The sequence below is a fragment of the Budorcas taxicolor genome, chromosome 15, assembly GCF_023091745.1.
Source record: "Budorcas taxicolor isolate Tak-1 chromosome 15, Takin1.1, whole genome shotgun sequence".
Classification (NCBI taxonomy): Eukaryota; Metazoa; Chordata; class Mammalia; order Artiodactyla; family Bovidae; genus Budorcas; species Budorcas taxicolor.
This window is the reverse complement of record NC_068924.1, coordinates 19,821,264-19,831,084: the sequence shown is the minus strand read 5'-3', so window position 1 is coordinate 19,831,084 and position 9,821 is coordinate 19,821,264. Positions and strand designations below refer to the sequence as shown.

The 9,821-nt window shown below is 40.7% G+C and overlaps 1 protein-coding gene across 1 annotated transcript in view; it reads left to right on the top strand.

Moving 5' to 3' along the window:
- The first annotated feature begins 329 nt into the window (after window positions 1-329).
- RDX (radixin) overlaps window positions 330-9,821 on the top strand; it is a 103,214-nt gene continuing 93,722 nt past the window's right edge. The window contains exon 1 of the mRNA XM_052652103.1: window positions 330-485. The gene's annotated coding sequence lies outside the window, so the exon portion shown is untranslated. The remainder of the gene's footprint in view (window positions 486-9,821) is intronic.

Here is a 9,821-nt window from a genome sequence, read left to right as displayed (position 1 = left end):
AAGGAGGGGCCCACCCCCGCGCTCGGCCCCGTTCCCGAGGGACTCCGGAGCCGCGCCCGGGTCCTCGCGCGTCCCCGCCCCGGACGGAGACCCTCCCTGCCCGCGGGCGACGCCCGGGCCGGCGAGTGGCCGCGAGCCCGAGGGGCTGGGCGGGGCTGGGCCGGGGCGGGGCGCGGGCGGCCGGGTGGCGGCCGCCGCAGCGGCGTTGGCGCTCGGGCCGCGGCGCGAGGCCGGCCGGCCGGCAGGGGGAGGCGGGGGGCGCGGGGCGCGGGGCAGCCCCGCCTCTCCCCCGAGGAGCCGCCGGGCAGCCATATTGCGGAGCTGTCTGCGGTGGCGGCGGTACCTCTACTCTCCGGCGTCCCGGCGCTCGCTCCACCGCCGCCTCTCTCTCTCTCTCTCTCTCCCCTTGCCGCAGCCGCGACGCCCGCCGCCGCCGCGCAGCGCCCGGCCACTCTCGCGGCGGGAAGCAGCCGCCCGCTCCTGAGGTAAGCCGCCGGCGCGCTCCCTTCCCCCACTGCCGCTCCCGGGCTCCGCCGGAGCCGCTGAGGTGGCGGCGAGAAGTCGCGGCGCCCGGTGCTGCCCGGTGGCCTCGCCGCCAGGGCCGCGGCGCCGCTTGTCCTAACGGTCCCGCAGGCCAGGCCGCTCCTGGGGTCGCGGACGCCGCGAGGCTTGGCCGGCGTCTCGGCCGCGGCCTGAACACGCCGCGGCGAGCTGCTCCCCCCCGGGCGCGGGTCCGCCCTCAGCGTCGGCCCCGGGCTCGGCCGGGCTCCCGCCGCTCGGGCGCCGCCCCGGGCTCGGCCTGGCTCGTCCCTTCTAGGCAGTCTTGAGAATGCAGATTTAAGCGTAGAAAAAAAATGACATAATTATTATTTGCTGTGGTAGGAAAGGAATTTATTACCATTTCTCCCCGGTCTCCGATTTGAAAGTAAAGGTGTTGAATTACTAGAGAGCGTGAGTTCCGCGGTGGCGGCAAAGGGAGGTTGCGTGACGGGGCTCGGGGCGCGAGCGGCCCCCGCACCCGCGCGGCGGCCCCGGCGGCTCCGGCCCCGGCCCTACCTGCTGCTGCTGAAGTTGCGGGCGCCCCCCGAGCCCCGTAACTTTCTCCGATTTTGGATCTTAGACCCCAGTAGACAAGTTGAGTACATTACAGCCCCCTCTTCCTTTAAAGGGTTGTAAACGTAATTCTCAGGCTAACTTTGAAAGGGGGGGAGGGCGGGTGGAACACTATATTATTTTAGTTTAAATAGAGCGCATCACATCCTATACAGATGTAGCATGGTTCTTTATTCACACCATGTATTGAGCGTTTTTTTCTTTTTTTAAAATACCATTAAGGACTGGTTATTAACGAGGCTGGAAATGTGTTGAAGGTCAGCTTCATCAACGATATGTTTTAAAATCTATCTACTTGAGATTTTTGTCGAAATGTTAATGAGTTCTGTGGCAATAGACAAGCATGATGTAAATGTAAATACCTAAGATAGTAAGCATTTGTTTGATAAACGAGCGCTCGAAAATAGGCATTGCAATCTATTGTTTACTGAGCATACATTTTTTTTAGAGCACTAAATACTCTTTTATATTTCGGATGGAGCTCTGAATGAACAATTGCCCCGTTCATTTGCTGGATAAATAATGGCTTAATCCGTTTATCATAACAGCATTATTAGAATTAAGAAGAGAGGCTAATATTCAGGGTTGCATTTAAATTTCTTTTAGTACTACATTATTTTCACGTGTGCTTTATCTTCCAAAGACTAATAATTACCGCAAATGTGGTAAAAACGTAAAAGATTTCTTTTGAAGTTAGTGGATTATAATTCATCTGTAAAATGAATTGCACTTTGTTTCTTTTGCTTAACTACTTTTGTAAAGTGCATAATGGTATTTAATAAACAACGTTTTTTTAGTGAGAGATGAATAGATACTCATTGAAATTCTTTACAGTATATTTAAATGAAACAAAATTTGTGGCATTTAGGAATGTTGAATTCTTGCCCTTGTGGATTATACATCGTTTTGTTCACTCCTGTGTTCCCAAGCATGGCAGAGCGTAGGAGAGGCTCAGAACTGAAATTAATTTCAGCATGGGGAAAATATGTTTAGTCTGTCCTTTGTTTTGGACATTTGCATTAACTGGAAATTAAATTGATACGTTTTTTCTGTGGTGGTGACAAATGACAGACTGCTATTCTTTCTCTCTTTTGCTAACACTCAGTAGTATCAGAGAACAAGGGTTATTTCTTGATTTTTTGCTTCTCTATTCCCAGGAGCAGAATTGGCTTTTATTATCCATTTTTATCTTTGGCAGGCGGTTGAAATGAAAGTCTGTATGCATTTTATCTTAATTTCAGATCTGAATCTTCTAATATAATCTAGTGTAATTTTCTAGCACAGTGGAGTCTGAAATCTTCAGTTAGGATGGGAGTCACGTTTCTTCATTTATTTTTAACTTAATTCAACTTAACATACATCATTTCAAAATGACAAATTTTAATCAATATTTCCCAAAGACCAAAGCCTAAAACAAAGTGTCCTGTTAAGACTGTGAGGATAGTCATGTTGGGGAACATACTTGATAGGGAATAGTTAATATAATACTATGGTATTGGTATCCATCTGGGAAGTCAAGAAAGTCACCCTTTCTTGGATGACTTGGACATCCTGCAGCCCAGTAGCTCTTCTCAGGACCCCGATAACTACCCTTGGCTTACTGGAGTCAGTGGAACTGGATTGGACTGCTGTAGATTCCACTCTTACAAGGTGATTTTAAACCTCATGGTGTCAGAAGCCTTTTAGGGGAACTTCCCTAACTTCTGCAGCAAGTATATGTTCGGTTGAGTGGTAGGTGGCTTGTCTGACCCCAGAGATTTCCTCAGTTTCTAGCCTCTTTCAGAGGAATCCTGCTTTACTGTTTATATTAGTTCTTGGTATATTTTTCAATATTCATTTACATTGCATATATTTTAAACCACTTTAAATGACTGTAAAATTAATAAATTTTATGACAAACTTAAAAAAATCAGAAAGATGTTAAAAGTTCTCCCCAACTTGCCAGAACACCCCCCAGTCTTGTTTTTCAGAGGTAATTGCTATTAGCCATTCCTCCTATGTAGAAAATGCCAATATTTATGGAAGGGTAAATATATACTTTATATATATATCCCTTATTTGCAATTTTAAAGTCTTTAAAAGTAAGGTTATTTTGTAACAAACTGTGAAAGGATGTTTGCTTATTACTGTGTTTAGTATTCAGTACTTAATATTTCTTGGATTTTTCATCATTTAAAGTCAAAATGGAATTTCCTATAAGAAGTGTTTACGTACCTGTGTAAATTTTTTTCATGATTGAAGGTGAATTCACTTTTTGTTTTCTTCCTAGGGTATGGTATATAACTGACACTGGAAAATATCCTTTAAAAAAGGGTTTATGATTTTGGATAGTGAAATGTCCCTATGATAGATGTAGCTTTTTGCCTGGAAACTGTTTGGAAAGAAAGTATGGTTCATATGATTCACTTCTTTATTTCTTCGTTCTTTTTGATAGTGAATCCAGTCTTTGACTTCTTAGAGGGTTTTTTTCAGGGTAGCATTTGTATAGGGTTTTTTTTTTTTTTTTAAAATATTACTCATTTTTGAGTGCATTGGGCCTTAGTTGGTGTCTTTGTGCTGCATGAGGGATCTCTCCTTGCTGAGCACGGGTTTCTCTCTAGTTGAAGTGCATGGACTCCAGAGCGATTGGGCTTTGTAGTTATGACTTGTGGGCCTAGTTGCCCTGTGGCATGTGGGATCCTAGTTCCTTCTCCTTTGGAAGGTGGACTCTTAACTGCTGGACTACCAGGGAAGTCCCTGTATAGGTGTGTTTTTTTGTGTTTGTTTTTTTGAATAGTCAATATTTACAGAAGTTCTTGCAAATTCATAGAATTTTAACTTTTTTTCAGCAGAATTCTAAAGTACATTTTATAGAGGCTAGTTATATATGTCAATAAGGTCATTGGACTTTTCTTTTACATCAGGTGCTCTAATATAAATAGGATGCTCTAAAAACATTGGTTGCTTTTCTGCATAATTTACATATATTTGAAATAAAAAACTTCTGGCTCTGGTAAAGTTGATTTATTGGAAAATGACATTCTCTTTACTGTTAATTGGAGAAGAGATCAGCAAGCTAATTTGTAGACCAAATTCAGCCCACTACCTGTTTTTGTAAATAAAGTTTTATTTCAACACATGATTAACTCATTGATTTGCCTGTTGTCTATGGTTGCTATTGTGCTACCACAGAGAGTAGTTGCAAGAGGTTTTGTGGGCCACAAAACCTAAAAGGTTTACTTAATCTGGCCCTTTGCAGAGGAGTTTGCTGACTCCTGCTTTAAGGTATCATTCATACCTTTGAACGTTTATAGTCATATGCCAGATATTCTTTGCATTTGTTAAGTAAGATAATGAGACCATCACACTTTAATGGGAATATACTTGTGCCATTTTATATACCATGACGTATTTAAATGCTGTTTGTTTATATAAACTGTAATCCATATTCAGTGTAACAGCATGGTAAGCATAGTTTTTTGTGATGTGAATTTTTGTTTTGTACTAAAAAAAAAGAAAAAAAATTTCTTGTGTTTCTGCAAATTAGCTAATAACCTTTTGATAACCAGAGTAATTTTTTGTAATCAGAAATCCGGATAGTACTCAGAATGATGTGGGCACGAGTGTAATAGAGGGACCGTTAAAAGGGAGAATGGGGACATAGGAGATCTCAGCCCTGGTTAATTGAATCCAGTCATGCCTTGGCTTTTATTGAAAGTGTGGGATGGGCTAAACTTTCATGAGCCATCCTTAGCAGTCTTGATATTTAAGCTGTTTCTAGATTCTAGACTGAAGGAAACTATAAAATTTTAGTTTGGTTATTAAGCAAAGTTGGCACTCCAAATCTGTGCATTCTCCCAACCTTGATTGAAAATATTCCGTGGGGGTGGGGGAGAGTTCCTGAAAGTTCCAAAAAGTAAAACTTGAAAGCCACACGCTGGCAAGTATTTACATTGTATTTACAATTATTTACATAGCATTTAGCACTGGGCTTCCCTGGTAGCTTAGAGGTTAAAGCGTCTGCCTGCAATGCAGGAGACACGGGTTCGATCCCTGGGTTGGGAAGTTCCCCTGGAGAAGGAAATGGCAACCCACTCCAGGATTCTTGCCTGGAGAATCCCATGGACAGAGGAGCCTGGTGGGCTACAGTCCACGGGGTCGCAAAGAGTCGGACACGACTGAGCGACTTCACTTCACTAGTATTGTATTTACAGTTATTTACATAGTACTTACATTGTATTAGGTATTATAAGTAATGTAGAGATAATTTAAAGTATATGGGAGGATTTGTATATTTTGTATACAAAATCCAGATATATTTTGTATGTATGTATGTGCATGCTAAGTCTCTTCAGTTCAGTTCCTTCGCTCAGTTGTGTCCGGCTCTTTGAGACCCCATGGACTGCAGCACGCCAGGCCTCCCTGTCCATCACCAACTCCCAGAGTTTACTCAAACTCATGTCCATTGAGTTGGTGATGCCATCCAACCATCTCATCCTCTGTTGTCCCCTTCTCCTGCCTTCAGTCTTTCCCAGCATCAGGGTCTTTTCAAATGAGTCAGTTCTTCGCATCAGGTGGCCAAAGTATTGGAGTTTCAGCTTCAGCATCAGTCCTTCCAATAAATATTCAGGACTGATTTCCTTTAGGATGGACTGGTTGGATCTCCTTGCAGTCCAAAGGACTCTGAAGAGTCTTCTCCAACACCACAATTCAAAAGCATCAATTCTTCAGCGCTCAGCTTTCTTTATAGTCCAACCTCACATCCATACATGACTACTAGAAAAACCATAGCTTTGACTAGATGGACTTTGTTGGTAAAGTAATATCTCTGCTCTTCAATATGCTCTTTAGGTTGGTCATAACTTTTCTTCCAAGGAGCAAGCATCTTTTAATTTCATTTTTATTTAATTTTTTAATTTAAATTTTAATTTAAAGTCTCGTCAGTTGTGTCCAACTCTTTGTGACCCTATGGATTGTAACCTGCCAGGCTCCTCTGTCCATAGAATTTTCCAGGCAAGAATACTGAAGTGGGTTGCCCTGCCCTCCTCCAGGGGATCTTCCCACCCAGGGATTGAACCCTAGTCTCCTATGTCTCCTACACTGGCAGGTGGGTTCTTCACCACTAGTGCCACCTGGGAAGCCCATATATGTATAAAGGTGTACATGTACATGTATTTTGTATAAGGGGCTTGAACATTTCTAGATTTTGGTGTCTGCAGGAGGGTCCTGGAACCAATCCCCAGTGAATACCAAGGGATGACTGTATACCTGAAGTGCTTACCATTTATATCTAATTACTAAGCAGCATGACAATTATAGATATTAAATGTGTCGAATTAACTGGCCTTTAAATTTGATTGTCAAATTAAATGAGATTATTGAAAGAGTCTTAAGTGGGATGATAAAGGCCTGAATTTGGAAGACGTAGTTAGAGTTTTTATTTTTTCCCCAACATTCATGGTTGCTGTTTCTTGTAGCCTGTTGCTTACTAGTTCACTCATCTGAGAGGAAAATAATTGACCTTGATAATAACAGAAAAGTTCCAATGAATATTATGTACTTTATTTACTAACAAACATCTGAGGCCCTACTGTGAGCCAGACACCATTCCAGTTTCTCAGAAGGGAGATCAAATATCTCAGAAGTTAGAAACTTAGTGATAGGACTGCCATGAAACCTTAATGACTGCATCACAGAGTACTGTCTAATTTTAAAGATATTTCAGAAACATACTGACTTTATTATGCTTTGAAAATTAAGTTACTGTAATAGCTGGTGTTTCAAAACATGTGGAGAGAATTCCTCAGGTCAGTTTGAGATGTTTCTTCTTTCCTGTACCTAGGGAACTTTCTTGAACCTATCTTTGTTTTCCCATTTATAAACATTTATTATATGAATTTTTGATGTTTCTTTAAATGTAAAGTGAAGAAATTGGACTGGATTTAGCTTTCTTACCTTTCAACATTTACAATTAATATTTGCAAATGATACTGTGTTGTTTTTCTACCCTCCTAGGAAATAATACAGGTATAGTGTTTTCTCTTTTTTAAGTTTAAAAAATTCATTTAGAAAAGAATTTAGATACAGTGTAAAACCTAGCTTTCTGCTTTATGTTTGGTTTAGGTTCTAGAAATTTGCTTTGCATTTCCAGTAACGTGTATATTGCTCAAAAATGTTGAATATTTTATTTCCTTGAACAGAAATCAGTTCCTACATAAGTACTTAATACCTTATTTAGAACTGCATGTCTCCCTTACAGGAAATTATTTTACAAAGGTAATTACATCAATATACCCCACTCCAGTACTCTTGCCTGGAAAATCCCATGGATGGAGGAGCCTGGTGGGCTGCAGTCCATGAGGTCGCTAAGAGTCGGACACAACTGAGCGACTTCACTTTCACTTTTCAGTTTCATGCATTGGAGAAGGAAATGGCAACCCACTCCAGTGTTCTTGCCTGGAGAATCCCAGGGATGGGGGAGACTGGTGGGCAGCCGTCTATGGGGTCGCAAAGAGTCAGACACTACTGAAGCGACTTAGCAGCAACAGCATCTTTAGAAGTAGTCTTTTTGACCTGAAAACAATAGAGGAAAGAGCTTTAACTTCTTGAAGTGCTCTGGTAATTGGGGTGAGCTTCTCTAGAATGATGTCAGACAAACGCAGAATAGGATAGCCAAAAGAGCACGGGACTTGGACAAAGAGGACTTCTGGCTTTGTTGACTAGCCTTATTACCTTGGGCAAGTGATTTATTTGAATCTTCATTTGCTTAGTTAGAAGAACAAGGGGTTGTGACTCTTAACCTTGGTCAGAAGGAGGAAGGGCAGTTATTAGGAAGATTAGATAATGTAGGTAAAGTGGCTGAAGAGTGAGCTTTCTGCAAATAATTCCATTTACTACCCTTGTCCTTGCTTTTGGCCTTGTTTCTTTTTTGGAGCTAAAATTCTTGTCCTCTGCTTCTCTTGGAAAGTCACATGGCATTATGTAGGTAAAGTACATTATTACTGCTATTAGATTCAGTACTTAACAGAGCTAAAAAATTTAATAAATTGTTCTTCGTATATTTGAGGTTTTAAAACTGTAGGTCTGTAAACTTGAATAGAGAGAAAAGTTACATCTTTACATGTTTTCTTCCATTATGAATGTGGGCAGCAGTAGCAGAGACTGTTTCTAATAGAAATTGTAGATATTTTCATGATGCATTATTGTTGCCTATCTCAGAATGATGTTTAATACCCATCATTACTTAGAGTTTAATTATTAGATATACTGGTAGATATTTATTTAAAGATTAATAAAGCACATATATTACTGTATCATAAATTTGTGCATTTTATATTTTTGATAGTTATAGTTCAATATAATTGGCTTTTTATGTGATACTGTGTTATTTTATGTGTTTAAAAGATACTTTTCTAGGAAGGAGTTCATAGACTTAACAGAGGTCCCATGTTGGGGGAGAAAAGTGATTAAGAACTCTTTTTTGGTAGATGCCATTATTCCATTAATTTGACTGCCAGAATTACCTTATTAATTCACTTTGTACTTTGTTATCCTGTTTCTCAATCTCCAGTAAGGTGGCAGAGGAATCCTTTTGTAATTTTATGGTCTTTGGAGAGACCACATTTATATTCAGAGATGAGGTCTCAAAAGACAGAAAGAAAAAGTACAGTTATGCTTGTGGAAAAGAATATCTTAAGAATAAAATTAGGCATTCTCGTATAAATTATTGAAGCATCGTTGTAGGCCCAGTATGGACAGACTTAACACCTGTTTTACCACCTGACAGGTGGGGAGAGTCTACTGTTGTGGAGGTGTTAAATGTGAGGCTGTTTTTCCATTGTAGGGAAGAAAAGAGGCTGTTTTAGGGTCACCCTCAGAGTTAAAGGACGAAGAAGAGAAAGTTTTATATGAATGTTCTGTCTCTGAAATATGGCACTGTGTTTGAGTACGTGTTTATGCATTTTTTGGAAATGAGAGATGTGTATGTTGGCGGCGTCTGTTAATCCCTTTTGCCATGACTGCCTCATTGCTTCTGTGGGAGCCAGTGTAGAAAAGAGGTTGGGTGAGACCCCTAAGAAATTTAGAAAGAGCGGGGAGGAAGGAGTAGATTTTTTTTCAATAATTATTTGTTATGAGGGTAAGGGGAGAAGAGTTTGTTTTTACTATATATCGTTGATATACAGTGGTTAAGTGATTATATGCTGTCATTTTTCTAGAGAAGAAAGCAAGGAAGGCAATGAAACACAGTTTTCAAGATGAACCAGTTAGAGGTATAAACCGAGGACATGTATCTAGGTACCTTGGCTTTTCATGTGACATTTTATTAAATTGTTCATTCTGCTACTAACAGGTGCCATTTTCAAGGGAAAAAATGTGCTAATATAATCATAGGAGGACTAGAAATGTACTATTGAGGTTGAATAATATTATGATAAATACTTTTTAATGATCCCTAAATTGGCTAAAATCTTAGGATTTAACTACATTTATACACAGCCTGGTGGGCTGCCATCTATGGGGTTGCACAGAGTCGGACACGACTGAAACAACTTAGCAGCAGCAGCAGTATACACAGATTCATCCTAAAAAATTTAAGGTAGAATTCTTACGTATAGCATGATAGAAATAAATTGGTATGTAGTGAAATATATTTTTAAAATTCTAATTTGATTTTTAAAATTAGTAGTGTGATGAAAAATAAGACTCTAGTTAGTATTAAATGCTCAGTT